Genomic DNA, 26,321 nt, shown 5'->3' with positions numbered 1-26,321 from the left:
ATATATTTGAAACCCTAATTTGAGACACACACACAAATACACACATGTATAAATAAATTTGTCATAGGTTCTCAGTGAATTAATCTATATATTGTTTAATGTCCTTCTTTGTCTTTTTGAAGTTTGAACTTAAAGTACATTCTATAAAATATGCCAGTTTTTGACTTAACATGTAGCTTGTGTAATATTATTTTGACCTCTTCTGCTCTCATTTGGTTAATATTTACATGACATTTCTACTTCCATTATTCCACTTTCAGTCTTTTTTGTCATTAGATCTCAACTGAGTCCTGTAGAAAGGCAAGTTGAACCTTGATTTTAAACGTTTTTTAATAAACCTGTTTATTGAAAGTATGTCTCTTGATTCGAAAGATAATTATATATATATTTAAATAGTTTTCTGAAAGAGAAAAACTGACTAATGTTATATTATTAATTATTTTATTTGATGCTTGTATCTTTTTCTCTCATTTTCTCTTTCTGTCTTTTTTTTGTGTTTTTTTTTTTTATTTCTGTATTGATATGCTTTCAGTTTTTTTCTTACTTTCTTTTGTGTATCTATATAAATATTTTCTTGGATACCTTGGGGGATTACATAAAACCTCTGAAATATCCAACAATATATTTGAATATGGTAAAAAACTAACTTCAATTGCATACAAAAATTCTTCATCATTACATCTGCCTTCAACTTTGTTATTGATTTTGCTAATTTTATTTTTTATGTTTTATGTTCATTAACAGATGTTTATTATAATGTCTATATTTTTACCTTTTAAATTTTAGAGAATGATTTAAAATGTTTTCTGTATCATTATGATAATGTTAAGTAATAAATTTCATTTTTGTGTATGTGCATGTTGCATTATGTTATTTTCAGTGAAAGAAGCTCCTTTCAGCATCTTTGGTATGTAGAGCATATGCAATGTCAATATACTTTCTCAGGATTTGGTTATTTTGGAAGGACGTCTTTGTATTTGGTACAATTTTGCTGATGGTATTATTCCCACTTGACAGCTTTTTTAAAATTATTATAACTTTAACAATATCACACAGTTTCCTTCCAACTTGCAATTTTTTTTTGATAAATTCACTGGTTATCTCATGAGACTATGCTTATAAATGAAACATTTTTATATTGTAGTGCCCAAAATTATTTTCTCATATGCGATTTTGAAATTTTGCTTATACTTGTGTCTGTTATCAATATCTTTGTGTGTACCTAAATTTGTTTTTTCAGCTTTTTCATGTTTACGTCATATTTTCTTTTACGAAATTTTTCAGTTTTTTTGGTAATTTTATATCCACAACTTTTGGTTTTTGGTATTTTAATTTTTTTATCTTTATTTTTCTGATCTTCAGTAGTTGTCTGTGTTTCTATTTTTTTCTGATAACGGAGTCTTTTTCTGTCGCTGAGGCTGGAGTGCAATGGCGTGATATCGGCTCACTGCAAACTCTGCCTCCCAGGTTCAAGCGATTCTCCTGCCTCACCCTCCCGAGTAGCTGGGATTACAGCTGCCTGCCATCATGCCCAACTAATTTTTTGTATTTTTAGTAGAGACGGGGTTTCTCCATGTTGGCCAGGCTGATCTTGAACTCCTGACCTCAAATGATCCACCCACTTTGGCCTCCTAAAATGCTGGGGTTACAGGCATGAGCCACAAAGCCCAGCCTTTTTCATTTTATTTTTGAGACAGTGTTGCTCAGGCTGCAGTACAGTGGTACAGTCTCCACTCACTGCAACATTCCTCTCCCAGGTTCAAGCAGTTCTCCTGTGTCAGCCTCCCAAGTAGCTGTGATTACAGGCAAATGCCACCATGCCCAGCTAATCTTTGTATTTTTAGTAGATACAGGGTTTCATCATGTTGGCCAGGGTGGTCTCAAACTCCTGACCTTGTGTGATTTTCCCACCTTGATCTCCCAGTGTGTTGGGATTCCAGAAATGAGCCACTAACCCTGGCCCGTTCAATCTATTTTGAATTTTTAAAATTACTTTCTATACTTTGTATGGTTACTCTTGAAAATTCTATGTTTTTGATGGGGCATGTTGCTCTAATATTTGGTATACATTATAATCTTTGATTAAGATTTGGACATTAACAAAAAGCTACCTGTTACAATCTTTATAATATAGCTTTGTGCTTGCGTAGTCTGAAGTCAATTGTCTTGGCTAAAGATTCTGGGAATTCCTCAAACATGTTTTTAGGATGTATCTTGTCTAAAATTTTGCTTTTATTGTTTAGATAAATCAGCTTGTTCATATTTCTTCTTAATAATCAGTAATCACTTGCCACACCTATTCCGTGTTTGGGTACTGCAGTTTCTCTGCTTCTCTATAATATACCTTTAGACTCAGCAGACTCAAACTGTCATTCCAACATGTATCACCATTTCTTTCAGCATTTTATGTCACATTAACTAATGTCTAAGAAAGCCCCTAGAAGCCAGAAATAAAGATATATGTGCCAATATTTTTCTAGTTTTTTTTGTTTTGTTTTTAAAAAGGAGGAGTTGGCAATTTACATTTGTGTGTGTATGTGTGAGACAGGGTCTCACTCTATTACCTAGGCTGGAGTGCAGTGGCATGATCTTGGCTGACTACAATCTCAGCCACCACAGTTCAAGCAATTCTCCTGCCTCAGCCTCCCAAGTAGCTAGGATTACAGATATCTGTTACCACGCCTGGCTAATTTTTTGTATTTTTAGTAGAGATGGGGTTTCACCATGTTAGTCAGGCTGGTCTCAACCTCCTGATCTCAGATAATCTTCCTGCCTTGCCCTCACAAAGTGCTGAGATTACAGGCATGAGCCATCATGCCTGGTCAGCAATTTACTTTTTTTTTTGGGGGGGGGAGAATGAAGTCTCTCTCTTTCGCCCAGGCTGAAGTGCAGTGGCACGATCTCTGCTCACTGCAACCTTCGCCTTCCAGGTTCAAGCAATTCTCATGCCTCAGCCTCCCGAGTAGCTGTGATTACAGGCACCCACCACCATGACTGGCTAATTTTTTGTATTTTTAGTAGAGATGGGGTTTCACCATCTCAGCCGGGCTGGTCTTGAACTCCTGACCTCAAGTCATCCACCCACATCAGCCTCCCAAAGTGCTGGGATTACAGGTATAAGCCACCACATCCATTTGGCAATTTACTTTTAAAGACACAGTCTTACATAGAGAGCAGGAAGAGCTGCGTTGGGTATAAGTAACAGACCTCTTTTTCTTCTGTGCGGCTCTTTGCATTGTGCTCACGTGGGGCCCTTCACACACTTAACTCATTTATACATTTTTTACAAACGTTTTTTGGTCAGTATGTTTTTGTTACATTTATATGTCCAGGAAGAAATTACAGCTTATGGTGTTTTGCTATGTCGTCTTGCTTATGTAGTTTGTATAATTTTATAGGTTAGATTTGTAAAGTATATTTATCTGAGTCTAGCAATTGAAGTAATGTGTTCTTATTGTTTCTTTCAGTTATGTGTTCTCATTTTGCCCAAGACCTTTGGCCAGAGCAGAGCGTAAAAGATTCTTTCCAAAAACTGATACTGAGAAGTTATGAAAAATGTGGACATGACAATTTACAGTTAAAAAAAGAATGTGTAAGTGTGGATGAGTGTAAGGTGCACAAAGGAAGTTATAATGGACTTAACCAATGTTTCACAAATACCAAGAAAAAAATATTTTAATGTGATAAATATATGAAAGTCTTTCATAAATTTTCAAATTCAAACAGACCTAAGAGAAGACATACTGGAAAAAAGACCTTTCGAATGTATAGAATGTGGCAAAGCTTTTAACAAGTTTTCAACCCTTACTGCACATAAGAAAATTCATACTAGAGAGAAACCCTGCAAATGTGAAGAATGTGGCAAAGCCTTCAACTGGTCCTCACACCTTACTACACATAAGATAATTCACACTGGAAAGAAACTCTACAAATGTGAAGAATGGGGCAAAGCCTTCAACTCGTCCTCATACCTTACTATACATAAGATAATTCATACTGGAGAGAAACTCTACAAATGTGAAGAATGCGGCAAAGCCTTCGACTGATCCTCACACCTTACTACATATAAGATAACTCATACTAGAGAGAAACCCTACAAATGTGAAGAATGTGGCAAAGCCTTCGACTGATCCTCATACCTTACTACATATAAGATAACTCATACTAGAGAGAAACCCTACAAATGTGAAGAATGTGGCAAAGCCTTTAAGTCCTCGAACCTCACTACACATAAGATAATTCATACCGGAGAGCATCTCTACAAGTGTGAAGAATGTGGCAAAGTGTTTAACCATCCTGCACGCTTCTTTGTCGTTTTGAAGATTTGACTTAAAGTACATTTTATAAAATATGACAGTTTTTGACTTAAGATGTAGCTTGTGTAATATTATTCTGAGCTCTTCTGCTCTCATTTGGTTAACATTTACGTGAATTTTCTACTTCCATCTTACCACTTTCAGTCTGTTTTTCTCATTAGATCTCAACTGACTCTTGTAGAAAGGCAAGTTGAATCTTGATTTTAAAATTTTTTAATAAACCTTTATATTGAAAGTATGTTAATTGGAAAGATAATTAGATAATATTAAAATAGTTTTTTGAAAGAGAAAAATTTACTAATGTTATTTTATTGCTTTATTTGATTTTTGTATCTTTGTCTCTTGTTTTCTCTGTCTTTTTTGTGTTTTTTTTATTTTTGCTTTTATATTGACATGCTGTAGGGAGACCCCCTGAAACTATAGCTACGGAATGAAAGATGAAATGCTCCTGATAATTGTAAATACAAAATTACATGCAGGATTGTGTAAAGACAATGCCAGGTTGGGCTGCCAGAATGAGCCAACAGCGCGTGATGTGCTTCCCCCTGCAGAGAACCTATAAACAGATGTGCAGTCAGGGAGGTTTCACATCACTAAGATTCCTATCCCAGAAGAGCAGATGTTCATAGCTCTGGGAATGGAATGCGACCCTTGTGGAGAGCCTACAAATGGACGCATGAGGGGTGCCTGTCCATATGGATAAGATAGAGCTATAAACGCCCTTATCTTGCCATGGCTCTTCTAGGTCTCTTTAGGGTTAAGACATACTCCCTTCTGAGAATCTGTGGTCTAATCAGTTGTCTAGTTTCACATCCTCCTTCTATTGATTGTTTGCAACCAGCTTTTGCTGTAATTGTTACTACTGATTAATATCTTGCTAATCATAGGTTATGGATAGACAGTGTTTCCATTTTAAGGCTCTGTTATAAATTGCTGATGCACACACTATATTGTAAATTCTTATCTCTGTATACTGTACTTCTGCATACTGATGTTATGTTAAAGAATTACTTCATTCCCATGTGACCATTTCACCTCATAATCAAACAACCCTAAATCCCTCACTAACCTATCCCCACCCTCACTAAACTTGATAATAAATGCTGGTATATCCAGTGCATTGGCAGCATTGACACTAGAAGGCAGTGACCCTCCTGGACTCAGCTTTCACCATCTGTAGGGACCAGCCCCACAGGGTTGGTGGGTCTCTCCCTGTGTGCGGAGATGAGAGAGTGTAGAAATAAAGACACCAGACAAAGAGTTAAAAGAAAAGGCAGCTGGGCCGGGGGGACCACTACCACCAAGTTGCGGAGACTGGTAGTTGCCCCGAATGCCAGGCTGCAATGATATTTATTGGATACAAGACAAAGGGGAAGGATAAGGAGAGTGAGCTATCTCCAATCATAGGTAAGGCCACGTGGGTCACATGTCCACTGGACAGGGGGCCCTTCCCTGCCTGGCAGCTGAGGCAGAGAGAGAGAGGGGACAAAGAGAGAAACAACTTACACCATTATTTCTGCTTATTAGAGACTTTTAGTACTTTCACTAATTTACTACTGCTATCTAGAAGGCAGAGCCAGGTGTACAGGATGGAATATGAAGGCGGACTAGGAGCGTGACCACTGAAGCACAGCATCACAGGGAGACGGTTAGGCCTCCGGATAACTGCAGGCAGGCCTGAGTGATGTCAGGCCCTCCACAAGAGGTGGAGGAGTAGAGTCTTCTCTAAACTCCCCAGGGAAAGGGAGACTCCCTTTCCCAGTCTGCTAAGTAGCCAGTGTTTTTTCTTGACACTGAGGCTACCGCTAGACCACGGTCCGCCTGGCAACAGGCGTCTTCCCAGACGCTGGCGTTACTGCTAGACCAAGGAGCCCTCTGGTGGCCTTGTCCGGGGAATAACAGAAGGCTCACACTCTTGTCTTCTGGTCACTCCTCACTATGTCCCCTCAGCTCCTATCTCTGTATGGCCTGGTTTTTCCTAGGTTATGATTATAGAGCGAGGATTATTATAATATTGGAATAAAGAATAAGTACTACTAATGATTAATTATATTCATATATAATCATATCTAAGATCTATATCTGGCATAACTATTCCTGTTTTATATTTTATTATACTGGAACAGCTCGTGTCCTCGGTCTCTTGCCTCGGCACCTGGGTGGCTTGCCGCCCACACTATCTTGTGTGTGTCTTTTATTTCTTGACCTGCCGATCCACCTGGGAACAAAGAAAGAGCCCCATTGCATTGCAGGCTGCTGGCCAGATCCCGCAATAACATGCTTTCTGTTTTAGTCTTATTTCTTTTTTATGTATCTATACAGATATTTTCTAAGTGATACTTTGAAGGATTACATAAAACCTCTAAAAGATCCAACAATATATTTGTTTGTGATAAATAATCAACTTCATTTGCATACAAAAATTCTTCATCATTACATCAGCCTTCAACTTTGTTAGGGATTTTGCTAATTATATTTTTTATGTTGTATATTCATTAACAGATGTTTATAGTAATTCCTATACTTTTATCTTTTAAATTTTAGAAAATAATTAACAATGTTTTCTGGACCATTATGATGTTAAGTATGAAATTTTATTTTTGTGTATGTGCATATTTTTTCCAGAAAATTGTGTATTTTCATATGATTAAGTGTTGTTTTCTTGCATTATATTATTTTCAGTGGAAGAAACTCCTTTCAGCACCTTTGATATGTAAGACATCGCTTCTCGGCCTTTTGGCTAAGATCAAGTGTGTGATATGTAAGACATATGCAATGCCAATATACTTTCTCAGGATTTGGTTACTTTGGAAGGACTTCTTTTTATTTGAGAGTACAATTTTCCTGACAGTCTTATTCCCACTTGACAGTTTTTTTAAATTATAACTTTAACAATATCACATAGCTTCCTTCTGACCTGCAAAATTTTTTAATAAATTCACTGATTATCTCATGAAACCATGCTTATAAATAACACATCATTTTTATCTTGTGCCTCCCAAAATTCTCTTCTTCTTATCTGTGATTTTTGAAATTTTACTTATATGTGTATTTGTTATGAATATCTTTGGTGTATCCTAGTTTGTTTGTTTAGCTTCTTCATCTTTACATCATGTTTTCTTTTAAGAAATTTTCAGTTATTTTTTGTATTATGTATATTCACAATTTTTGTTTTTTGCTTTTTTTTTTTTTTGATTCAGAATTTTGCTCCTGTTGCCCAGGCTGGAGTGCAACGGCATGATCTCGGCTCACTGCAACCTCCGCCTCCTGGGTTCAAGAAATTCTCTTGCCTCAGCCTCCCGAGTAGCTGGGATTACAGGTGCCCACCACCACGCCCAGCTGGTTTTTGTATTTTTAGTAGAGACAGGGTTTCACCATGTTAGCCAGGCTGGTCTTGAACTCCAGACCTCAGGTAATCCACCCGCCTTGGGCTTCCAAAGTGCTGGGATTACAGGCATGAGCCACCGCGCCTGGCCTTTTTTTTCCTTTTTAATATTTCTTGTTGTTATCCTCATTTTTCTAATCTTCAGGAGTTGTCAGTGTTCCTATTTCACTTACTGAATATTATTCAATATATTTTATTTTATTTATTTATTATTCTTTTTCTTTTCTGACACAGAGTCTCTTTCTGTCACCCAGGCTGGAGTGCAGTGGCACAATTTTGGCTCACGGCAACCTCCGCCTCCTGGGTTCAAGCAACTCTCTCCCTCAGTCTCTCCAGTAGCTGAGACTACAGGCACCCGCCACCATGACTGGCTAATTTTTTGTATTTTCAGTAGAGATGGGGTTTCACTATGTTGGCTGGTCTTGAACTCCTGACCTCGTGATCCACCGATGTCAGCCTATCAAAGAGCTAGGATTACTGGCATGAGCCACCAAGCCCTGCCAGCTTTTTACTTTTAAAACACAATGTTATACTGGAGAGCAGGAGGACCTGTGTTGGGTATAAGTAACAGACTTTACTTTTTCTTCTATGTGGCTGTTTGCATTGTGCTCACCTGGGGCCCTTCATACACTTAACTTATTAATAAATTTGTTACAAATGTATTTTGGTCAGTGTGTTTTTGTTACATTTATATGTCCAGGAAGAAATTACAGCTTGTGGTATTTTCTTATGTCATCTTGCTTACGTAGTTTGTATAATTTTATAGGTTAGATTTGTAAAGTATATTTATCTGAGTCTAGCAATTGAAGTAATGTGTTTTTATTGTTTCTTTTGGTTATGTGTTCTCACTTTGCCCAAGACCTTTGGCCAGAGCAGAGAATAAAAGAATCTTTCCAAAAAGTGATACTGAGAAGGTATGAAAATCTGAGAAGACATGACAATTTACAGTAAAAAAAAGGCCGTGAAAATATGGATGAGTGTAAGGTGCACAAAGAAGGTCGTAACGGACTTAACCAATGTTTCACAAATACCCAGAGCAAAATATTTCAATGTGATAAATATATGAAAGTCTTTCATAAATTTTCAAATTCAAACAGCCATAAAAGAAGACATGCTGGAAAAAACCTTTCAAATTTATAGAATGTGGCAAAGCTTTTAACCAGTCCTCAACCCTTATTACATATAAGGAAATTTATACTAGAGAGAAACCCTACAAATGTGAAGAATGTGGCAAAGCCTTTATGTACTCCTCTACCCTTACTACAGATAAGGTAAGAGAAACCCTACAGATGTAGAGAATGTGGCAAAGCTTTTAACCATCCCACAACCCTTTTTTCACATAGGAAAATTCATACTGGAGAGAAATCACACAAGTGTGATAAATGTGGCAAAGCCTTTATTTAATCATCAACCTTAGTAAACATGAGATAATTCATACAGGAGAGAAACCCTGCAAATGTGAAGAATGTGGCAAAGCCTTCAGCTGGTCCTCACACCTTACTATACGTAAGAGAATTTCTACTGGAGAGAAACCCTACAAATGTGAAGAATGTGGCAAAGCTGTTAACTGGTCCTCAGACCTTAATAAACATAAGATAATTCATATTGGACAGAAACCAAGAATGCGACAAAGCTTTTTAAGGAAGTTCTCAACCCTCATTACACATAATTTATACTGGACAGAAAACTACAAGTGTGAAAAATGTGGCAAAGCCTATAACAAGTTCTCATTTTTTTTTTTTTTGGAGACAGAGTTTCAGTCTTGTCACCCAGGCTGGAGTGCAATGGCATGATCTCGGCTCACTGCAACCTCCGCCTCCTGGGTTCAAGCCATTCTCCTGCCTCAGCCTCCGAAGTAGGTGGGATTACAGGTGCCCACCACCACACCCAGCTAATTTTTTATTTTTAGGAGAGATGGAGTTTTGCCATATTTCCCAAGCTGGTCTCAAACTCCTGACCTCAGGTGATCCACCCGCCTAAGCCTCCTAAAGTGCTGGGACTGCAGGCATGAGCCACCATGCCCAGCCACAAGTTCTCAATTCTTAAGAGACGTGGTGATAATTCATGCTGAAGAGGAGCTCTACAAACCTGAAAGCTGCAACAGTGCTTTTACCACCACCTCCAACTTTTCTACACATAAAAAATTTATACTAGTGTGAAACCCTAGAAATATATAAAATGTTAAAAAGCCTTTATATGGTTGCCACACTTGATTGTACATAAGATAATTCATAATGCCAAAACTCCTACAAGTGTGAAGAATGTGGCAAAACTTTTCATCAGTGCTTATACCTTATTTCATAGTAAAGCTAGTATCGTTGAGAAAAATTGTACAAATATAAAGAATATGGAAAAACCATTAATTCCTACTCACATCTTACTCAACGTAAGATTCATAATTAATAAAAGCATTAAAAGTGCAATTACTGTCAAAAAATCTTTCAGAAAATATAAGCCTTTAAAGTGAAAAAAAAATTTATTCTGAAGACAACCATTACAAATATAAAGGAGGCTGTGGTACCTTTACTTGTATCACAGATCTTATTGCATTATTTTGTACTAGAGGGTAATCCCTAAGCAGTTCCTCAAGCTTTGTTCAACATCAGGGATTTTATATTGGAGAAAAGTCCTGCAAATGTAATGAATTTGGAAAGACTTTTTTTTTTTTTCACAAAAACTACAGCTTGTAAAACACCAGAGAGTTTATACTAAAGTTTATTTTTGCCGTTGCAGTAAATATGAAAAAATACTTAATTCAACATTGATGCTACATAAATATCAGAGAATTTACACTAGAATAACTAAGGAACTGACACTTCAGACATTACACTTAATTAGAATGTTGAGTATAAAAACTAATCCACAACTAAAGTTGTTAGATAAATTATTTGTATATAACTATAAAAGGAGTAGATTTTTTGAAGCATTGCAATTACATTGAAAGTATACTTGTTTCCTTGAAAAAATTTTTTTGAAAAGTGAATAATGATGTAATACAGCTTTCAAATTACTTTGTGCTGTTATTTTATTCCTATTGTATTCACCTGTGAAAGCATGTGATCAATTGTTGCTGCATCGAGATATTAGAGATTCTTTTTTATTAATTGGGCATATTTATGACCTTTTCTATAAAAGAGTAAGGACATTAAAATGTAAGATTCGTGATGAAAATATAAGTGGAGAGGCTCTTTGTAGTTAACCTATATTAAATAATGCATGTGGTAGATGTTCAGAGTAATACTTTTCTATATTATAGTGAGAGAAATTATTAATTATAGTTAAAAGTATATTAAAATAAATTAGTAGATTTTACTGGTTGTACTTTTATGTAATAAAATGCAGTACATTTAAAAATTGTTAGATTTTGTGTGAACTTAATTTTTTTTACCATGTTAAGACTATTGCGCATTTAATGAAGCATTATTATGTAACTAAATTTAGCCTATCCCATGTTACTCAAGGGTGTAGTGTATTATTCATACACTATTTGGTACATAGTGGAATAACATCTCTAGTAATCACTTTGCAAGTGGCTTTAAACTGCAAATGAGTTGAAGAATACTGTTCTCATAGGTTAATTTTTTATTCTTTTTTCTTATTGAAATTTATTATTAGTATTTGTGTGTATATAGTATGGGTATATATTTATGCCTTACATGGCATATTTTTATTCAAGCATACAAGATGTAGTAATTACATTAGGGTCAATAAAGCATCCATCATCTGTAGCATTTATTCTTTGTATTACAAACAGTGTAATTATACACTTTATTTATTATTTATTTTAAAATGTACAATTCTTATGGACTACAGAGTTATTTTTATGGTCATAATAAAAATTATACAGAAATATAAATAGAATACAGCCAGGAGCAGTGGCTCATGCCTGTGATCCCAGAACATTAAGAAGCCAAGACAGGTGGATTGCCTAAGGTCAGGAGTTCAAGATCAGGCTGGCCATCATGGTGAAAACCCATCTCTATTAAAAATATAAAAATTAGGTGGGCATGGTGACGCAGGCCTGGAGGTTGAGGCAGGAGAATCTCTTGAACCCAGGAGATGGAGGTTGCAGTGAGCTGAGACTGCACCACTGCACTCCAGCCTGGGTGACAGAAAAGACTCCATCTTAAAAAAATATAAAATAAAATAAACAGAAATAGAAATAAAATTCATACATTTCTGAGTCCTGAAAAATTATTAATAAATATTTGTTACATAGTTTTCTTTGAACATGTGGTCTCTCTGCATGCAAACATATAGACTTTGAATTTACATAGAGTTAAGCATACACATATTACTCTGAAGATAAACCTTAGATGTAAGAAAATTATAAAGTGAGTGTGTTTGTGTATGAGTTTGTACGTATTTTTAGAAGAAAAGTGCAATTACTGGAACAAAACAAATTATTTTAATTAAGTGACTAATAGAAAACTAAATACCATGAAAATGCTGAAAGCAAATCTATACTTTCTGCTTTGTCTTGAATTTATTAATGTAAAATTTTATGACTTATGGTTCAGATTCTCCCCAGAATCTGCCTATTAAAGCACAGGCAACTTTCTCTCCAGAAATAACACTCCTGAGTACAACAATAAAAGCCCTCTTCGAACAGAAAACAAATAATTATTTCTAACATTTATTTTAAAGAAAATTTAACTAAAATTGGATAATTGGATAGATTTTTATTGTTCTATGTGTGTGTGAATGTATAAAATAATACATAAAGGAAAACTAAGCCAGAAAGAAGATGTTTGTTAATATTTGTAATGAATAAAACTGGAAAGTAGTTAATTCTTATTTGCAGATGATAGCTTTGTTTATGTAGATAACAAAAACAAGAGAAAGACTATTTTAAAAGCTTATTCAGTTGGGTAGGCGACATTCGAAGATAATAGCCTGGATTCCCAGTCTGTTGCACACCTGCTGTGTAATACTTTCCTCTTGAGTGTAAAAACATGTGTGACTGTGGTGGGAAATTACTCATGAAATTAGGTTACTCATGTGTTGCCTTTGTGTTATCAAAATGGAGATTATCCTGATTGTGCTAATCTTAAGCATAGGTGCTTTTAAGGCAAAGAGACACATCATAGAAAATCACCCCTGCTGTCCTGTAATCCCAGCACTTTGGGAGGCCGAAGTGGGCGGATCACGAGGTCAGGAGTTCAAGACCAGTCTGGCCAACATGGTGAAACCCTACCTCTACAAAAAATTTGAAAATTAGCTGGGTGTGATGGTGCATGCCTGTAATCCCAGCTACTCAGGAGGCTGAGGTGAGAGAATCGCTTGAGTCTGGGGGGCAGAAGTTGTAGTGAGCCAAGATTATGCCAATGCACTCCAGCCTCGGTGACAGAGCAAGATTCTGTCCCCACCCTCACAAAAAAAAAGATTCCTAAACATATTTCTGATTACCATTCACCTTTAAATAATCTGTTATTGCACTATATTCCTTGATTGATTAATTTGAAATAGCATTTACTGACTCACTATTCTGACAAAAGATTTAACTTCCTTATATCATCCCAAGCCTTCCCTTAATATTCCTGCCAGTATGATTCTTTGCCTACTTTTTTGTGTTTCTATTAATTACTTTTGTAACTTTAAATAAATGTTCACCATTATATTTCTTTCTACAGCAACTATAGGAAATTTCTTTAGTTGAGATAAAGTTTATTCTCTAATTTACTAATGTTTCAAAGATCATGTGATCTTATTTGCAGAGATAATATTTTTTAAATCTCAACCTTGCAAACTGTCAAGGTTGATAATATTTGCATTCCTTTCCAAGATGATACCTGTCTTCTGTCCTTTATCTATGGTTTATTATGAAAGCAGGAAGTGAATCATGTTTTGTTTGTTATTCCTCTTCCTAATACTATTTGTGGCAGAACCAAGTCCTTGCTTAGGATTAATTTTGCTGGTTTTGTATAGCTATTTGGATTTTTCTGGAGTCTCTAATTCTCTTCTTATTTCTTCATATTGTCTTTAATACATTTTTAAGTAGTTCTATCTTCCTAGGGATAATATGAAATCTATGAAACACCATTTTTTGCAAAATGTCTCCTTGTTGGAGCCTCTGTTTTCTTCCTTCTGTCTGGAGTGCTGCTTCCAGGCCTGCTCCAAAGCTGTGTCCTGGTACTCCTGCTTCTCTCGGTCACCCTGGATCCACCTTTCTTTGGATCCCATGTCTTCCACATTCTTAGCCTCCTCATTTTGCTTAAGAAAATCATCCAGTAACATCCTAAGAAAGTTTGAGGAGAAACTTCTTCGTTTCTCTAAATGTCTCTATTTTTTTATTCTCTACTCATCCAGATTGAATGGCTTGGTATTTTTTTTTTTTTTTTTTTTGGTTTTGCAATGCATTTTTCTCTTTTTTATAATACTTTAAGTTCTAGGGTACTCAAGTTCTAGATTTGTTACATAGGTATACATGTGCTATGTTGGTTTGCTGCACCCATCAACTCGTCATTTACATTACGTATTTCTCCTAATGCTATCCCTCCCCCAGCCCCCTACCCCATGACAGGCTCCACCCTGTTCCCCACCCTGTGTCCATGTGTTCTCATTGTTCAACTCCCACCTATGAGTGAGAACATGTGGTGTGTGGTTTTCTGTCCTTGTGATAGTTTGCTTAGAATGATGGTTTCCAGCTTCATCCATGTCACTGCAAAGGACATGAACTCATTCTTTTTTATGGCTGCATAGTATTCCATGGTGTATATGGGCCACATTTTCTTTATCCAGTCTATTATTGATGGACATTTGGGTTGGTTCCAAGTTTTTGGTATATTGCATAGTGCCAAAATAAACATACATGTCCTGTGTCTTTATAGTGGCATGATTTATAATCCTCTGGGTATATACCCAGTAATGGGATTGCTGAGTTAAATCATGTGGCTAGTCTTAAATCCTTGAGGAATCATTACACTGTCTTCCAGAGTGGTTGAACTAATTTACACTCCCACCTACAGTGTAAAAGCATTCCTATTTCTCCCCATCCTCTCCAATATCTGTTGTTTCTTGACTTTTTAATTACCACCATTGTAACTGGCATGAGATGGTATCTCATTGTGGTTTTGATTTGCATTTCTCTAATGACCAGTGATGATGAGTATTTTTTCATATATCTGTTGGCTGCATAAATGTCTTCTTTAGAGAAGTGTCTGTTCATATCCTTTGCCCACTTTTTGATGAGGTTGTTTGTTTTTTTCTTGTAAATTTGTTTAAGTTCTTTGTAGATTCTGGACATTAGCCCTTTGTCAGATGGGTAGATTGCAAAATTTTTCTCCCATTCTGTAAGTTGCCTGTTCACTCTGATGATAGTTTGTTTTGCTGTGCAGAAGCTCTTTAGTTTACTTAGATCCCATTTGTCTATTTTTGCTTTTGTTGCCATTGCTTTTGGTGTTTTAGTTATGAAGCCTTTGCCCATGCCTGTGTCCCGAATGGTATTGCCTAGGTTTTCTTCTAGAGTTTTTACGGTGTTAGCTCTTACATTTAAGTCTTTAATCCATCTTCAGTTAGTTTTTGTGTAAGGTGTAAGGAAGGGATCCAGTTTCAGCTTTCTACATATGGCTAGCCAGTTTTCCCAGCACCATTTATTAAATAGGGAATCCTTTCCCCATTGCTTGTTTTTGTCAGGTTCATCAAAGATCAGGTGGTTGTAGATGTGTGGTGCTATTTCTGAGGTCTCTGTTCTGTTTCACTGGTCTATATCTCTGTTTTAGTACCAGTACCATGTTGTTTTGATTACTGTATGCTTGTAGTATAGTTTGAAGTCAGGCAGTGTGATGCCTCCAGCTTTGTTCTTTTGGCTTAGGATTGTCTTGGCTATGCGAGCTCTTTTTTGGTTCCATATGAACTTTCATGTAGTTTTTCCAATTCTGTGAAGAAAGTCATTGGTAGCTTGATGGGGATAGCATTGAATCTATAAATTACCTTGGCCAGTATGGCCATTGTCACAATATTGATTCTTCCTATCCATGAGCATGGAATGTTCTTCCATTTGTTTGTATCCTCTTTTATTTCATCGAGCAGCAGTTTGTAGTTTTCCTTGAAGAGGTCCTTCACATCCTTTGAAAGCTGGAGTCCTAGGTATTTTATTCTCTTTGTAGTAATTGTGAATGGGAGTTCACTCATGATTTGGCTCTCTGTTTGTCTGATTTTGGTGTATAGGAATGCTTGTGATTTTTGCACATTGATTTTGTATCCTGAGACTTTGCTGAAGTTGCGTATCAGCTACAGGAGGTTTTGGCCTGAGATGATGGGGTTTTCTAAATATACAATGTCATCTGCAAACAGAGACAATTTGACTTCCTCTTTTCCTAATCGAATACCTTTTATTTCTTTCTCTTGCCGATCGCCCTGGCCAGCACTTCCAATACTATGTTGAATAGGAGTGGAGAGCGAAATAATCATTGTCTTTTGCCTGTATTCAAAGGGAATGCTTCCAGTTTTGCCCATTCAGTATGATATCAGCTGTAGTTTTGTCATAAATAGCTCTTATTATTTTGAGATATGTTCCATCAATACCTAGTTTATTGAGAGTTTTTAGCTTGAAGCATTGTTGAATATTTTTGAAGGCCTTTTCTGCATCTACTGAGATAATCATGTGGTTTTTTCATTGATTCTGTTTATGTGATGGATTATCTTTATTGATTTGCACATGTTGAACCAGCCTTGCATCCCAGGGATGAAGCCAACTTGATTGTGGTGGATAAGCTTTTTGATGTGCTGCTGGATTCGGTTTGCCAGTATTTTACTGAGGATTTTCACATCGATGTTCATCAGGAATATTCACCTAAAATTCTCTTTTTTTGTTGTTGTATCTCTGTCAGGCTTTGGTATCAGGATGATGCTCACATCATAGAATGAGTTAGGGAAGATTCCCTCTTCTCCTATTGATGGAAATAGTTTCAGAAGAAATGGTACCAGCTCCTCTTGGTGCCTCTGGAAGAATTCGACTGTGAATCTGTCTGGTCCTGGACTTTTTTGGCGGGTAGGCTATTAATTATTGTCTCAATTTCAGAACCTGTTATTGGTCTATTCTGAGATCCAACTCATTCCTAGTTTAGACTTGGGAGAATGTAAGTGTCCAGGAATTTATCCATTTCTTCTAAATTTTCTAGTTTATTTGTGTAGAGGTGTTTATAGCATTCTCTGATGACAGTTTGAATTTCTGTGGGATTGGTGGTGATATCCCTTTTATCATTTTTTATTTCATCTATTTGATTCTTCTCTCTTTTCTTCTTTATTAGTCTAGCTAGTGGTCTTATTTTGTTGATCATTTAAAAAAACCACCTCCGGGATTCATTGATTTTTTTAAAGATTTTTTTGTGTCTCTATCTCCTTCATTTCTGCTCTGATCTTAGGTATTTCTTGCCTTCTGCTGGCTTTTGAATGTGTTTGCTCTTGCTTCTCTATTCTTTTAATTGTGATGTTAGGGTGTTGATTTTAGATCTTCCCTGCTTTGTCTTGTGGGCATTTAGTGCTATCAATTTCCCTCTACACACTGCTTTGAATGTGTCCCAGAGATGCTGGTACATTGTGTCTTTGTTCTCATTGATTTCAAAGAACATCTTTATTTCTGCCTTCATTTCATTATGTACCCAGTAGTCATTCAGGAGCAGGTTGTTCAGTTTCCATGCAGTTGTGCAGTTTTGAGTGAGTTTCTTAATCCTGAATTCTAATTTGATTGCACTGTGGTCTGACAGACAGTTTGTTGTGATTTCTGTTCTTTTACATTTGTTGAGGAGTGTTTTACTTCCAATTACGTGGTCAATTTTAGAATAAATGCAATGTGGTGCTGAGAAGAATGTGTATTTTGTTAATTTGTGGTGGAGAGTTCTGTAGATGTCTATGAGGTCTGCTTGGTCCAGAGCTGAGTTCAAGTCCTGGATATCCTTGTTAATTTTCTGTCTCATTGATCTGTCTAATATTGACAGTGGGATGATAAAGTCTCCTATTATTATTATGTGGGAGTCTAAGTCTCTTTGTAGGTCTCTTGTTTTATGAATCTGGGTGCTCCTGTATTGGGTGCATCTATATTTAGGATAGTTAGCTCTTCTGGTTGAATTGATCTCTTTACCATTATGTACTGGCCTTCTTTGTCTCTTTTGATCTTCGTTGGTTCAAAGTCTGTTTTATCAGAGACCAGGATTGCAACCCTTGCTTTTTTTTTGCTTTCCATTTGCTTGGTAGGTCTTCCTCCATCCCTTTATTTCAAGCCTATGTGTGTCTTTGCACATGAGATGCATCTCCTGAATACAGCACACCAATGGGTCTTTACTCTTTATCCAATTTGCCAGTCTGTGTCTTTTAATTGGGGCATTTGGCCCCAATATATTTAACTTTCTTCATGAAAAGCAAATTTTTGCTTTGCTTGCACACTCTTTATGCAGAATTGTTTTTCTTAGATCCAGTAGTTTTAATTATATATATTAATTACATTAACTCTTAAAAACCTAATTTTTAATGAAATCCCTAGGAAGTAATTTTGGGCTCTTTGGTATCAGTGTTTGTAGACAAAAGCCATTTTATATTTTTAATAGAAGATTTTTTTCAAATTCTCTGTTAACTAGCAGATCTAAATATGATTAGCTTTTCTATATCATATAAAAATAAGATTCTGGTCAGGCATGATGGCTCATGCTTGTAATCCCAGCATTTTGAAAGGCCAAGACACAAAGATTGCTTAAGCCCAGGAATTCGAGGCAAGCCTGGACAACATGGCAAAACCCCACGTCTACAAAAAATACAAAAATTAGCTCAGCATGGTTACCCACACCTGTACTACCAGCTACCCAGGAGGCTGAGGTAGGAGAATTGCCTGAGCCCAGGAGATTGAGAGTGCAGTGAGCCATGATAAAGGCACTTCACTCAATCCTCAATGACAGAGACTCTTTTTTAAAAAATTAAATGCCAAAGCAGATAAACTTGAACTTATTGAACGTTGGGGGCTGGGGCTTGTTTTTATTACTATCTCAACAGCTTTGTGGCTATAGGTGGTGTTTGATTACATAAAAAAAGTTTTTCAGTGGTGATTTCCGAGATTTTAGTGCACTCATATCCCAAGCAGCGTACACTGTACCCAATGTGTAGTCTTTTATCCCTTTCTCCCATCTCATTCTTTTCCCCAAGCCTCTAGAGTCCATTGTATAATTCTTATTCTTTTTTTTTTTTTTGAGACAGTGTATTGCTCTTGTTGCCCAGGCTGAAGTGCAGTGGTACAATCTCAGCTCACTGCAACCTCTGCCTCCTGGGTTCAAGTGATTCTCTTGCCTCAGCCTCCCATGTAGCTGGGATTACAGGCATGTGCCACCACACCCAGCTCATTTCGTATTTTTAGTAGAGACGAGGTTTCTCCATTTTGATCAGGCTGGTCTTGAACTCCTGACCTCAGGTGATCCACCCACCTCAGCCTCCCAAAGTGCTGGGATTACAGTTGTGAGCCCCAGTGCTTGGCTAGCTCATGTGCTTTTAATCAGGAAATTAGCTATGTTCTAGAGAATCCAATCAGCCAGTTGGTTGAAACTGTGATTCCAATCAGTTAATTAGCTCAGTTCAGAAGCATCTAATTAACCAATTAGCTCAGGTTAGTTGAGTCCAATAAGGCAAATAGTTCTGCACAGGTGGATCAAATCAGACAACAATCTAAATAGTGACTATAGATTCATTAAGTCAGAATGGTGGAAGTAAATAGCACTTTTCTACACTGAGCAAAAAAGCAGGGCCCAGACATGCTAATCTGGTCATAAAGGATTACATTGCTGTATTGACAGCTTATTTCCAAGACCTTGCCTTTGAATGTGAATCTTTGTTTATGTATCTGTAAACATCATTGTATGGCTATGTTCCATTTTGGATTTCTATTGTGCCATAAAGTATACTACTAAGTCCACATCTGCATTCTTAGTATATACTAAGGTATTAAAAATGTCATTTGCTGAACATCTTCTATATTAATAGACATTTACATAAGTGTACTTATATAACTCTGTATGTGTGTATTTATCTGTCTAACTATATGCAGATGTATCCAGGTTTGTATCTATATTCACAAAAAATAATGATGTAGAAGTTGAAAGTGTTGATTGTTGATATCATTAGTAATATACAAAGATAATTCCATAGAGGTATAAAATTTTCTGCCCTATGAAATATACCTAGAATACTACTCGAATGGATGTATGCTCTTACCTAAATCCATTGGCATTTAACTTATACAAAGTAAGCATTGGTTTTTGTTTTGTTATTTTTGTTTTTTTGAGACAGAGTCTCACTCTGTCACCAGGCTGGAGTGCAGTGGTGCAATGATCTCGGCTCACTGCAACCTCCGCTTCCCAGGTTCAAGCAATTCTCCTGCCTTCAGTAGCTTGAAGTAGCTGGGTCTACAGGTGCCTGCTGGGTCTACAGGTGCCTGCCACTGTGCCCAGCTAATTTTTGTATTTTTAGTAGAGATGGGGTTCCACCATGTGGGTCAGGGTGGTCTCAAACTCCTAACCTGAAGTGATCAACCCACATCGGCCTTCTAAAGTGCTGGGATTACAGGTATGAGCCACCGCATCCGGCCAGACACTTTCTTCTGTAGATTTAGAAACAGACATTAAGACATGTATATAGGAAAACAGATACAAACACAAAGGCTTATATCATATGTCTAATTAATGTCTATTTGTATGTCTTGAAAAAAAGCCACAAAAGAAAAGTATGTAAGAGGTCATCACCTTACTCATTCTCCTCAAGATGCAGTCAATGAACTCAGCCCGTGTGATTCTACTCAGCCAGTTAGCTCAGCCCAGGTGATTCCAATCAGCCAATTAAATGAGCCCAAGTCATACCAGTTAGCCAATTATATCTGTAACGGTGAATCTAATTAGCCAATTAGATTAGCCCAAGGTGATTCCATTCATCCAATTTTCTTAGCCTAGTTAGATGCAATCAGCCAATTATCTGAATAGTGACTGCAGGTTTATCAAAGTAGGCCCAAGCTACTGGATTTTTTGCACATACATACATTGAGAAGGAATGCAGGGCCCTGAAGTGCCAAACTTAACAGCATGTATAACGTGACTTTGCTGTCAGCTTATTTCTGAGGCCTATGCTACTGAAGGTGAACTTTTTTTATGTTTATACAAACAATATTATATGGCTATGTTCCGTTCTGAGATGCTACTGAGCAAAAGAGATTAAAAGTAAGCATATGTCTGTATAATTAGTATATGCCAAGTGATTGAAAATGGTCTATTGGGGAACATTTCTTGTCTACACAAATATTTACATAAATATACTCATATCATCCTTTATGTAAGTTTTAAAAATCTATTTACCTGACTGGGAACGGTGACTCACACCTGTAATCCCAGCACTTGGCGAGGCTGAGGTGCATGCATCATGAGGTCAGGAGTTCAAGACCAGCCTGGCCAATATGGTGAAACTCCGTCTCTACTAAAAACACAAAAATTAGCCGGGTGCGGTGGCGTTTGCCTGTAGTCCCAGCTACTCCAGAAGCTGAGGTAGGAGAATCGCTTGAACCCGCGAGGCACAGGTTGCAGAGATCCAAGATTGTGCCACTGCACTCTAGCCTGGGTGACACAGCAAGACTCTGTCCTCACCCCCAACAAAGTAACTTCTATACATGTATAAATCTATTTGCCCTGTAAACTAGATCTAGAACAGTACACTAATAGAGGAATGTTCTGACATACATCCTGCTGCATTTAACATATACGAAGGAAGCACTGGTTTTTATTGCTCACTCCTGGAAAATGAACATGCACTAACCAATGGGAGTCATTCACTGCCATGTCAAGGTTGACCCTTCCCTTCATGTTGCATATATGGCCAGAGGTGAACGAGCCCCAGTCCTAAAGTTCTCACTGAAATTGTGAAATGCTTATTTTTTCTCATCTGGGCTTTCTTTAAGACATGAGATCAACTTCATTTTTATGAGTATGTAATGTAAAAGTACAATTTGGTTTCTTCATCTCAGGACACATTTCAACCAGATCATAGTGAACATTCACAGAAGTGCCAATTGTGGCCCTTGTTGGCCAGGCCAAAACTTGTTTGTGAGTAAGGATAGTCTTACTGATGTCAGGCATTCCTGCTTTTTTTTTTTTTAACTGGACAGAAACCCACTAGGCTGATTTATTGAGATTCACAAATAAAAAGACCTGGGTGCCAGGTAACAAGGACATTTTCACATTTATGAAAAAAAAAAAGTGTGGCTTTTGGCTTGGATTTTATAAATCTTCACTGAGCTAATCATCTGATTAGATTTGTGTAGCCTGGAAGTAAAGAAAATAGAAATGAACTTTTACCAAGATTACTTCAGTGCCTTTTTTCTGTAAATGTACATATGGATATAAGATAGGTTGATAGACAACATACACACAAAGAATGAGTCACATATGTATGTATAGGTCAAGTTTATTTGTGCATATGTCCCATTTAGGACAAAGGTCATCTTCATTTCTACCCCTGCATCCCAGATAAGTTTTTTTTTTTTTGAGACAGAGTTTTGCTCTTGTTGCCCAGGCTGGAGTGCAATGGCACAATCTCGGCTCACCACAACCTCCACCTCCTAGGTTCAAGCGATTCTCCTGCCTCAGCCTCCAGAGTAGCTGGGATTACAGGCATGTGCCACCACACCCGGCTAATTTTGTATTTTTAGTAGAGACAGGGTTTCTCCATGTTGGTCAGGCTGGTCTCGAACTCCTGACCTCAAGTGATCCGCCTGCCTCGGCCTCCCAAAGTGCTGGAATTACAGGCGTGAGCCACTGCACCCAGCCCCAGATAAGTTAAATAAGCAAATTAGCCCAGCCAATGTGATTGCAAAAAGCCAATTAGGTCAGCTCAAGTAAATATAACCAACTCATTAGCTAAACTGGAAAAGTGTAGACATCAAGGCAGGCTCAAAATGATGGATGTGAATAACACAGGCATACCCTGAGAAGAAAAGTAAGGACCTAAAATGCTAAGCCAGACATAAAGCCTTACATCACACTATGAATATATTACTTCACAGGCCATGCTCATAAACATAAAGTTTCTTCATGTTTATACATAACACTTTATGGCTGTGTTCCAATCTGAGATGGTATCAAGACATTTAGGTGAAAAGTAAGTCTTCATCTGTGTCCTCAGGTTAGGCTGGAAAATTAGAAATGTCTATTGATGAATATCTTTTGTATGCATAAATATTTCCATATACAAACTAATATAATCCTGTATGTGTGTGTTTATTTACTTACGTATATCTATATCCAGGTCTATCTATAATTCTGTTAACATTCATATTGAATAAAGATGTAGCAGGGCAAAGTATAAGTGAGCGGTGGCTCATGCCTGTAATCCCAGCACTTTGGGAGGCCAAGGCGGGCAGATCATGAGGTCAAAAGATCAAGACCACCTGGCCAACATGGTGAAATTCCGTCTCTACTAAAAACACAAAAATCAGCTGGGTGTGGTGGTGCATGCCTGTAGTCTTAGCTACTCGGGAGGCTGAGGCAGGAGAATCACTTGAACCTGGAAGGTGGAGGTTGCAGTGAGCCCAGATTGCACCACTACACCCCAGCCTCGTGACAGAGTGAGACTCCTTCTCAAAAAAGAAAAAAAAGAAAAACAAAGCACATCCAAATTGGTAAAGAGGAAGTCAAACTGTCACTGCTTGTTGATGATATAATTGTATACCTAGAAAACCCTAAAGACTCATTCAAAAAGCTCCTAGATTTAAGAAATAAATTTACTGAAGTTTCAGGATACAAAATGAATGTACACAAATCAATATCACAGGTATACACCAACAGTGACCAAGCTGAGAATAAAGGCAAGAACTCAACCCCTTTACACCAGATGCAGAAAAAATATACTTAGGAATATACTTAACCAAAGAGGTGAAAGACCTCTACAAGGAGTATTACAAAACAATGCTGAAAGAAATCAAAGATGATACAAACAAGTGGAAACACATCCCATGCTCATAGATGAGTAGAGTCAATATTGTGAAAATGATCATAGTGCCAGAAGCAATCTACAAATTTATGCCATTCTTGTCAAAATACCACCATCATTCCTCACAGAACTAGAACAAATAATCCTAAAATTCATATAGAAAAATAAAAGATCCCGCATAGCCAAAACAAGACTAAGCAAAAAGAACAAATCTGGACACATCACATTACCTGACTTCAAACTATACTAGAAGACTATTGTTACCAAAGCCGCACGGTACTGGTATAAACATAGGCAAATAGACCAGTGGAGCAGAATAGTGAATAAAGAAATAAAGCCAAATACTTTCAGCCAACTGATCTTCTACAAACTAAACAAAAACATGAAGTAGGGAAAAGACACCCTATTCAACAAATGCTGCTGAGATAATTAGCAAGCCACATGTAGAAGAATAAAACTGGATCTTCATCGCTCACTTTATACAAAAATCAACCCAAGGTGGATCAAAGACTTATATGGAAAACTTGAAACTATAACAATTCTGCAAGATAACATCGGAAAAACTCTTCTAGACGTTGGCTTAGGCAGAGATTTCATGACCAAAAACCCAAAACCAAATACAACAAAAACAAAGATCAATAAATGTGACTTAATTAAACTAAAAAGCTTCTGCTCAGCAAAATAATAATAATAATAATCAGAAGAGGAAACAAACAACACACAAAGTGGGAGAAAATATTCACAAACTATGCATCTGACAAAGGACTGATAAAGTTTCTACAAGAAACTCAAACAAACCAGCAAGAAAAAAACAAACTATCCTATAAAAAAGTGGGCTTAGCTCATGAGTAAACAATTCTCAAAAGAAGACGTACAAATGGTTAAAAAACATTTTAAAAAATGCCCAACATCACTAATGATCTGAGAACTAAAAATCCAACCACAATGTGATATCACCTTACTCCTGCAAGAATGGCCATAATCAAAAAATCAAAAAATCACAGATGTTGGTATTGATGTAGTGCAAAGTGTACAGTTTTACACTGCTGATGGGAATATAAACTAGTACAACTACTATCAAAAACAGTCGGAGATTTCTAAATGAATTAAAGGTAGAACTTCCACTTGATCCAGCAATCCCACTACTGGGTATCTACACAGAGAAAAATAAGTCATTGCATGAAAAAGACACTCGCACATGCATGTTTCTAGCAGCAGAATTTGCAATTGCATAATTGCAAATGTTGGGAAGCAGCCTAAATGCCCATCAACCAATGACAGGACAAAGAAAATGTGGTGTATATAGACCATAGAATACTACTCAGCCATAAAAAGGAACAAAGTAATTGCATTCACAGCAACCTTGGTGGAGTTGGAGATTATTATTGTAAGGGAAGTAACTCAGGAATAGAAAATTGAACACCGTATATTCTCATTTATACGTGGGAGCTAAACTATGAGGATTTAAAGGCTTAAGAATTATATAATGGGCAGGGTGCAGTGGCTCACGCCTGTAATCCCAGCACTTTCGGAGGCCAAGGCGGGTGGATCACCTGAGGTTGGGAGTTCGAGACTAGCCTGACCAACGTGGAGAAACCCCGTCTGTACTGAAAATACAAAATTAGCTGGGCGTGGTGGCACATGCCTGTAATCCCAGCTGCTTGGGAGGCTGAGACAAGATAGTTGCTTGAACCTGGAAGGTGGAGGTTGCAGTGAGGCAAGATTGTGCCATTGCACTCCAGCCTGGGCAACAAGAGTGAAACTCAAAAAAAAAAAAAAAGAAGAAGAAGAAGAATTATATAATGGACTCTAGAGGCTTGGGGGAAAGAACAGGAAGGGGGAGAGGGATAAAAGACTACACACTGGGTACAGTGTACACTGCTTGGGATATGGGTGCACTAAAATCTCAGAAATCACCACTAAAAAACTTTTTCATGTAATCAAACACCACCTGTAGTCACAAAGCTGTTGAGACAATAATAAAAACAAACCCCCACCCCCAAAGTCCCATAAAATTAATTTTATATGCTTTGTCATTTAATTTTTTAAAAAAGAGTCTCTGTCATCAAGGAAGGAGTGAAGTGGCTTGATCATGGCTCACTGCAGTCTTGGCCTCCTGGGCTCAGGCCATTCTACCTCAGCCTCCTGGGTAGCTGGTACTACAGGTGCAGGTAACCATGCCGAGCTATTTTTGTATTTTTTGTAGACACGAGGTTTTCCCATGTTGCCCAGGCTTGCTTCCAATTCCTGGGCTTAAGCAGTCTTTGTGCCTTGGCCTTTCAAAATGCTGGGATTACAAACGTGAGCCATCGTGCCTGACCAGAATCTTATTTTTATATAATATAGAAAAGCTAAACACATTTAGATCTGCTAGTTAACAGAGAATTTGAAAAAACATTTTCTATTAAAAATGTAAAATGGATTTTGTCTACAAATACTGATACCAAACAGTTCTAAATTACTTCCTAAAGATTTCACACAAAAAATTAGGTATTTAAGAGTTAATGTAATTAATATATATAATTAAAACTACTGGATCTAAGAAAAATAATTCACATAGAGGGTGTGCAAACATAAGCAAAAATATGTTTTCAATGAAGAAAGCCAAAAATATTTTGTGGCCGGGCGCGGTGGCTCACGCTTGTAATCCCAGCACTTTGGGAGGCTGAGGT

General features: G+C 37.2%; 1 protein-coding gene and 1 pseudogene across 1 annotated transcript in view; one reads left to right on the top strand and one right to left on the bottom strand.

The window, feature by feature from the left end:
* The window catches only part of LOC116479550 (E3 ubiquitin-protein ligase RNF4-like), a 265,307-nt gene that overhangs the window by 124,655 nt on the left and 114,331 nt on the right, over positions 1 to 26,321 (bottom strand). The window lies entirely within an intron of this gene.
* On the top strand, positions 3,470 to 4,478 carry LOC116809341 (zinc finger protein 737-like; annotated as a pseudogene).

Source organism: Hylobates moloch, unplaced genomic scaffold (assembly GCF_009828535.3).
Source record: "Hylobates moloch isolate HMO894 unplaced genomic scaffold, HMol_V3 SCAFFOLD_12, whole genome shotgun sequence".
In the NCBI taxonomy this organism is placed as follows: domain Eukaryota; kingdom Metazoa; phylum Chordata; class Mammalia; order Primates; family Hylobatidae; genus Hylobates; species Hylobates moloch.
This window is presented reverse-complemented; position numbering and strand designations above follow the sequence as displayed.